The sequence below is a fragment of the Triticum aestivum genome, chromosome 1A, assembly GCF_018294505.1.
Source record: "Triticum aestivum cultivar Chinese Spring chromosome 1A, IWGSC CS RefSeq v2.1, whole genome shotgun sequence".
In the NCBI taxonomy this organism is placed as follows: Eukaryota; Viridiplantae; Streptophyta; class Magnoliopsida; order Poales; family Poaceae; genus Triticum; species Triticum aestivum.
Window position 1 is genome coordinate 528,516,247 of NC_057794.1, and position 8,741 is coordinate 528,524,987.

The following is an 8,741-nucleotide window of genomic DNA, read 5'->3' on the forward strand; positions in this document are numbered from 1 at the left end:
AGAGCTATCTCTCGAGCACAGGTTGAGGTTCGTCCTCAATGGGAAAATGGAGCACCTAACAACGCATCTTCACAGACCAAGAACTACGAGATCACCCCTTTCATTCTGGGGTGACGGAGGGATCGTACCATTCGAGCCTTTTTTTCATGCTTTTCCCGACGGTCTGGAGAAAGCAGCAATCAATAGGACTTTCCTAATCCTCCCTTCCTTTCAGGAAGAATGTGAAATTCTTTTTCCTTAAATGGGAGCAGAGCAGGTTTGAAAAAGGATCTTAGAGTGTCTAGGGTTGGGCCAGGAGGGTCTCTTAACGCCTTCCTTTTTCTACCCATCGGAGTTATTTCCCAAGGACTTGCCATGGTAAGAGGGAGAAGGGGGAAGAAGCACACTTGAAGAGCGCAGTACAACGGGGAGTTGTATGCTGCGTTCGGGAAGGATGGATCGCTCCCGAAAAGGAGTCTATTAATTCTCTCCCAATTGGTTGGATCGTAGGGGCGATGATTTACTTCATGGGCGAGGTCTCTGGTTCAAGTCTAGGATGGCCCAGCTGCACCAGGGAAAAGAATAGAAGAAGCATCTGACTCTTTCATGCATACTCCACTTGGCTCGGGGGGGGGGGATATAGCTCAGTTGGTAGACCTCCGCTCTTGCAATTGGGTCGTTGCGATTACGGATTGGCTGTCTAATTGTCCAGGCGGTAATGATAGTATCTTGTACCTGAACCGGTGGCTCACTTTTTCTAAGTAATGGGGAAGAGGACTGAAACATGCCACTGAAAGACTCTATTGAGACAAAAAGATGGGCTGTCAAAAAGGTAGAGGAGGTAGGATGGGCAGTTGGTCAGATCGAGTATGGATCGTACATGGACGATAGTTGGAGTCGGCGGCTCTCCTAGGCTTCCCTCATCTGGGATCCCTGGGGAAGAGGATCAAGTTGGACCTTGCGAATAACTTGATGCAGTATCTCCCTTCAACCCTCTGAGCGAAATGTAGCAAAAGGAAGGAAAATCCATGGACCGACCACATTGTCTCCACCCCGTAGGAACTACGAGATCACCCCAAGGACGCCCTCGGTGTCCAGGGGTCACGGACCGACCATAGACCATGTTCAATAAGTGGAACACATTAGCCGCCCGCTCTCTGGTTGGGCAGTAAGGGTCGGAGAAGGGCAATCACTCATTCTTAAAACCAGCATTCTTAAGATCAAATAGTCAGGCGGAAAAAGGGGAGAGCTCCCCATTCCTGATTCTCCTGTAACTGGATTCCCCGGAACCACAAGAATCCTTAGAATGGGATTCCAGCTCAGCACCTTTTGTTTTGAGATTTTGAGAAGAGTTGCTCTTTGGAGAGCACAATATGATGAAAGTTGTAAGCTTTGTTCGGGGGGGAGTTATTGTCTATCGTTGGCCTCTATGGTAGAACCCGTCGGGGAGGCCTGAGAGGCGGTGGTTTACCATGTGGCGGATGTCAGCGGTTCGAGTCCGCTTATCTCCAGCCCGTGAACTTAGCGGATACTATGATAGCGATAGCACCGAATTTTGCCAATTCGGCAGTTCGATCTATGATTTCACATTCATGGACGTTGATAAGATCCTTCCATTTAGTAGCACCTTAGGATGGCATAGCCTTAACGTTAATGGCGAGGTTCGAAAGAGGAAAGGCTTGCGGTGGATACCTAGGCACCCAGAGACGAGGAAGGGCGTAGTAAGGGAAAGGGATTGACGGGGGCCCGCACAAGCGGTGGAGCATGTGGTTTAATTCAATGCAAAGCGAAGAACCTTACCAGGGCTTGACATGCCGCGAATCCTCTTGAAAGAGAGGGGTGCCCTCGGGAACGCGGACACAGGTGATGAAGCTATGTACCTAGGGTAGGGGCACGGACCTGTCCTAAGAGCCCTACCCAAGGACATCCTTAGAAGAAGTCACCTTTCAATCGACCTGAAGGTACCCACTCGACAGGTTCAAAACACTCGACCAAGAAGCTATCACTCGACTGCTAAGCCAACCACTCGACTACTAGGAGATCTAAAGTCACTCCGCAGGCAAACGGTCGGTCATTAAGTAGCCTTTATGGTCATCATAGCACTTTATTAGGGGCGTACCAATAACGCCCAACCTTAATGTACCTTAAACCCTGCATTACTGAGGGCTGGAGAGGGCTGGCGAACTCTATATAAGCCACCCCCTCCTTAGTATCAAGGGTTGGCACCCCTGTAATTCATACACATATAATCCAGTCGACCGCCTTCGGGCACCGAGACGTAGGGCTTTTACTTCCTCCGAGAAGGGCCTGAACTCGTACATCTTCGTGTGCTTACATCCCCTGCATAGCTAAGATCTAGCCTCTCCATACTTACCCCCCTACATCACTGTCAGACTTAGAACCACGACAGTTGGCGCCCACCGTGGGGCAGGAATCTTAGCGCTTGAATTGTAGGAGTTGCAATCTTTCCGATCTCCTTGATCATGGTTTCATGCGGAGTTTTGGTGGAGGGCTGCGAGATCCATCTCGGCGCGCTCACGTTCATCGCCAACGACTCCGCCTGGCTTCAAGAGGCTCCGCTCGACATCGACGCGCTCCCCGTCCGCGGGGCGACGCACTTTCGTGCATGTGTCCGCGGCGTCCTACTGCGGCAGCCGTCGACCCAGTATCGGTCGGCTCCCATGTCATCTCCCTGCCTCGTCTCTTGCCGGCGCAAGCGCTCTGGTCGATCGAGACTTCAGAGGTGGGTGAGGCATGCGGTGGCTCGCCAGTCGGCCACCCCACAAGTCGCGGCAATCGAGCCCGACGAACCTCTCTACGGCCTGTTCAACCTGTCGACTGGCTCCGCAGAGACCGCATCTGAGTGCAACAGCAGTGATCCTGTGGCGGAGGTCCTGGCAATTGATGGGACATGCAGCCCTCCCGGTTTTACTCGTACCGACGGAGGGGCAGGTGGGGCGACCCGTCGCATCCCCACGAAGAATATCTCCCTGAGCCTCTCACGTCGCTGCAGCGAGAGGAGCTTCGCCGCCGGAACATGGATGCACTCCACACTCCTATCGTTGGAGAAACCCCCGAGGCCCGAGCCCTGGAGGACGCGCGCTTGGCTAACTTGGTCGAGCGCACTCGACTGGAGAATCTCCAGCGAGCACTCGACGAGCAAGCATGTCAGGTGACTGCAGCCTCTGTTCCCTTTCGTACTCGATCTTCTAGCGTTCTCCCTGGATCCAGGGATGACGGTATCAATTGAACCCGGGGTGGGTTCAAAATGTCAGGGTCTTGCACTGCAGGAGCCCTTTTCTACTTAGTTGGACAGATCACTTCAGAAAATCGTATAAAAATCAAGCAAGAAAATGGATGCGCTAACGCGCAACGGCTTTTGCGCTAGTTGCTCAGCTTGGAGAAAGATCCCGTTGATCTTCGGGCTAGCCCTTGCCTATTGAAAGTATGGTGTCTCATAAATGCTTTGTTAATGCCTCTTATTCGTAGGATCGGTCCAAAGCGCGGCTGAGTTGACGTTGATAGACTTGTGCGTGCTCTGCAGTCCAGTCGATGTCAGCTCTTCTCGCCTACGCAGGTATATCGAACTCCCGTTCAGAATTTGGCAGCCGCGGCCCGAATAGTAGAATCAATTCAGCCCTCCCAGTCAGAAGCCGGCAGAGGCTTGTTGCAAATCAGAGTGTTGCTCCGGGCAGCGGGAAACCAGAATTCCGCTGTCTCTCAGTCGTGGAATAGGATCCACAGTCGATCCGTTGCAGAGGATACAATGCAATCGGCTCACAGCCAAAGATCGCCCCTGAGGCGTGAGGGACGTGGAGACCGACCAGATCAGTACAGAAGAAACGAGCAGTATGATCATCGATTCGATCGTGATGATCGACATCGAGTGCCAACCCCTCCCCCGAGGAGTGGGTCGTATGCGCCTCGACAGCAGGATGACAGACGCCCTCATAGTGTTGGGCGGAGGATCCCAGTCGACCCTAGGGAACCAGGCTTTGATGCGAGATCCATCCTCATTCAAGGTTGGGTCGACAGGAACAGGGCTCACAGAGAAGGACGTGACAGAGATGCGCCTGCCAGCAGCAGGATACATGTTTCAGGGCCAGAGTGTTTCAGTCGAGCCATCAGAGCCGCAGTGATTCCTCCCAACTTCAGGTTGGCGACGGGAGTCAACAAGTTCACCGGTGAGTCTAAACATGACACTTGGCTCGAAGATTAGAGAGTGGCTGTACAGATTGGCGGTGGCAATGATGAGGTGGCTATGAAGCATTTGCCTCTCATGTTAGAGGGCTCAACCAGAGCGTGGCTAAATCAGTTGGTGCCCAGCAGCATCTACACTTGGGAGGACCTCTCCCGAGTGTTTGTCACAACCTTTGAGGGAACATGCAAGCGACCTGCAGGCCTTACAGAATTGCGGTCTTGCATGCAGAAACCGAATGAAACTCTAAGGGATTACATCCAGAGGTGGATCACATTGCATCACACAGTTGAGAATGTACCAGATCATCAAGCAGTTTGTGCCTTTAAGGAAGGCGTTAAATACAAGGAATTGAATCTGAAGTTCGGTCGAACTGGAGAGATGTCTCTGAATTGGATGATGGAGATTGCCACCAAATACGCTAATGGTGAAGACGAAGATCGACTCCGGAGTGGCAAGCACAAGGCAGTCGCCCAAGAAACCGGGGGAAACTCTAGTCGGAAATAGAAGCGAAAGGCCGAGCCAGCCGCCCCTGGTGAGGCCCTGGCCGTAACCCAGGGAAAATTTAAGGGAAAACCCAAGGGGCCCTGGAAGCCCAAGAAAGTCAAGGATCAAGATGGAAATGATGTTTTGGATTTGCCATGTCACATCCACACCAAGAAAGATGAAGAGGGGAATCTTATTTACCCAAAGCATACCACTCGACAGTGCCGGCTCCTGATCCAGCAGTTTCAGGGCAAGCAGTCCAAAGATAAGGAAAAGAGTCGGACAAAGTTGAGGACAAGGAAGATAGCGACGATGGATACCCCCAAGTCAATTTCACCCTGATGATTTTTGCTGATGTCGAAAGCAAAAGTCGACTGAAAGTCATTAACCATGAGGTGAATATGGTTGCTCCGGCAACACCCAGTTACCTGAAGTGGTCTCAGACTGCCATCACATTCGACCAGTCTGATCACCCTACGCACATTGCCACCCCTGGGAGGCAAGCTTTGGTAGTCGACCCAGTTGTCGAAGGCACTCGACTGACCAAAGTCCTGATGGATAGTGGCAGTGGCCTGAACATACTATATGCAGAAACATTGAAAGGGATGGGCAATCCGATGTCCAGGTTCAGTACCAGTAACACGAGCTTCCACAGAGTCATTCCCGGGAAGAAAGCCGAATCACTCGGCCAGATTGCTCTTGATGTGGTTTTCGGCTATTCGAAGAATTACCGCAAGGAAAAGTTGACATTCGAGGTTGTAAACTTCCAAAGCGCTTATCATGCCATTTTGGGCAGGCCAGCTTATGCATGCTTCATGGCTCGACCGTGCTATGTGTATCTCAAGTTGAAGATGCCCGGCCCAGAGGTGTGATCACCGTTACAGGCAATCGGAAGAAAGCAGATGAGTGTTTTCAGAAAGGATTAAAGATCGCTGATGCTCAGATGTCAGTAGTCGAGCTGCAAGAGTACCAGAAGACTGCTGATCCAAGTGAATTGCTACGAGCCAAGAAGCCAGCTTCAGAATCAGCTTTTCAGTCGTCCAGTCAAACTAAGCCAGTTCACATTCACCCGACCGACCACAATGCTGCTCCGACTCACATCTCAACAACGCTCGACTCCAAATAGGAAGAAGCGCTCATCCAGTTCCTCCATGAGAACTGGGACATCTTCGCATGGAAGCCTTCTGACATGCCTGGAGTTCCCAGGGGGCTGGCTGAGCACCGCCTACGAGTCGACCCGAAGTTCAAGCCTGTGAAAGAACATCTTCGACGGTCCGCCGTCCAGAAGAGGAAAGCTATTGGCGAGGAGGTGGCTCGGCTCTTAGCAGTGGAGTTCATCCGAGAGATTTAACACTCCGAGTGGCTCGCCAATGTTGTCATGGTCCCCAAGAAGGACAAGTCACTTCGCATGTGCATTGACTTTAAACATGTCAATCGGGCCTGCCCGAAAGATCAGTTCCCTCTCCCCCGCATCGACCAGATAGTCGACTCGACCGCGGGGTGCGAGCGTTTGTCTTTTCTAGACGCTTATTCAGGGTACCATCAGATTCATCTGTATGGACCCGACGAGATCAAAACGGCTTTCATCACCCCATTCGGGTTCTTCTGTTATGTCACCATGCCCTTCGGTCTCAAGAATGCTGGAGCCACGTTCATGAGGATGATTCAGAAGTGTTTGCTCATTTAGATCAGTCGGAACGTGGAAGCATACATGGATGATATTGTGGTTAAGTCACGGAAAGGTTCCGACCTGCTGACTGATCTTGCTGAAACCTTTGCTAACCTTAGGAGATATGATATCAAGCTCAATCCATCAAAGTGCACGTTCGGAGTTCTAGGTGGAAAGTTACTCGGTTTTCTCGTTTCCGAACGAGGAATCGACGCCAATCCCGAGAAAGTTGGCACCATACTCTGGATGAAGCGCCCTGTGCGTGTGCACGATGTCCAGAAGCTTACAGGTTGCTTGGCCGCTCTAAGTCGATTCATTTCTCGTCTCGGTGAAAAGGCGTTACCTCTTTACCGACTGATGAAGAAGTCTGACAAGTTCGAGTGGACTCCAGAAGCTGATGCAGCGTTTGCAGAGCTCAAAGCTCTGCTCTCCACCCAGCCGGTGCTTGCTGCCCCAATCAGTAAAGAGCCTCTGCTGCTTTACATTGCGGCCACAGGACAAGTTGTCAGTACAGTACTTACGGTCAAGCGAGAAGAAGAAGGAAAGGCCTTCAGAGTTCAGCGCCCAGTATATTATGTGTCTGAGGTTTTGACTCCTTCGAAGCAAAGATATCCCCATTACCAGAAGCTTGTATATGGGATTTACATGACCACGAAGAAGGTTGCACACTACTTCTCTGACCATTCCATTACAGTCGTCAGCGACGCTCCACTGTCAGAGATTTTGCACAACAGAGATGCAACTGGTCGAGTGGCGAAGTGGGCGATTGAACTCCTTCCCCTAGATATCAAGTTTGAAGCAAAGAAGGCTATCAAGTCCCAAGCAATTGCAGATTTCGTCGCCGAGTGGATCGAACAGCAGCTTCCGACTCAAGTTCACTCGGAGCACTGGACCATGTTCTTCGATGGGTCTAAGATGCTGAATGGTTCCGGTGCTGAGGTAGTATTGGTCTCCCCCCGAGGAGATAAGCTCAGATATGTTCTCCAGATTCACTTTGATTCCTCCAATAATGAAGCAGAATATGAGGCACTCTTGTATGGGTTGCGCATGGCCATTTCACTCGGCGTCAGGCGCCTCATGGTCTATGGCAACTCAGATTTGGTGATTAATCAGGTGATGAAGGAGTGGGACATCAGAAGCCCAGCTATGACTGGCTACTGCAACGCAGTAAGGAAGCTAGAAGAGAAATTCGAGGGGTTAGAGCTTCATCACATCCCCCGACTGAAAATCAAGCAGCTGATGAATTGGCAAAGATAGGCTCCAAGAGAGAAGCCATTCCTAGCAATGTGTTTTTGGAGCACATCCACTCGCCGTCAGTCCAGGAGAATCCTTTTACAGAAGAAGCCCGGCAACCGAAAAGTGCCACAGATCCGACTGAAGTCGAAGTTCCTGCTGTGGTCGACCTAATCATGGAGGTCTTGGCAATCACTCCCGACTGGACGACACCATACATCACGTATATTTTGAGGAAAGAACTTACAAAGGACGAAGAAGAGGCTCGACAGATCGTCCGTCGATCTAAAGCTTTCATAGTCATAAAAGGACAGTTGTATAGAGAAAGCGCAACTAGAATCGGTCAGAAGTGCATAACGCCAGAAGAAGGTCAGATAATCCTTGATGATATCCACTCGGGGACCTGTGGTCACCATGCGTCCTCTCGGACCATTGTGGCCAAAGCATACCGTGCGGGTTTTTACTGGCCCAGGGCAAACGAAATGGCGAAAGAGATAGTCGACAAGTGTGAAGGCTGCCAGTTCTACTCCAACATGTCGCACAAGCCAGCATCAGCTCTGAGGACCATTCCACTCGTCTGGCCCTTCGCTGTTTGGGGACTGGACATGGTTAGTCCACTGAGAACAGGCAGGAGCGGATTCACACATGTGCTTGTGGCAGTCGACAAGTTCACCAAATGGATTGAAGCCAAGCCTATCAAAAATCTTGATGCTAGCACTGCTATCAGTTTCGTCAGAGAGTTGATATTCAGATATGGAGTCCCGCATAGCATCATCACTGATAATGGGTCAAACTTCGATTCATACAAGTTCAGAGCTTTTTGCGCCTCTCAAGGCACATGAGTCAACTACGCGTCGGTCGCGCATCCCCAGTCGAATGGACAAGCTGAAAGAGCAAATGGTCTGATTCTCAAAGGACTAAAGCCTCGACTGATGCGTGATCTCAAGCACGCAGCAGGCGCTTGGGTCAACGAACTTCCGTCAGTTTTGTGGGGATTGAGGACCACCCCGAACTGGTCGACTGGAAGAACGCCATTCTTTCTGGTTTACGGAGCCGAAGCCGTCCTGCCGAGTGATCTACTTCACAATGCCCCCAGAGTCGAGCTTTATAACGAAGACGAAGCAGAGCAAGCCCGGCAAGACGCAGTCGACCTCCTAGAGAGGAGAGGGAAATGGC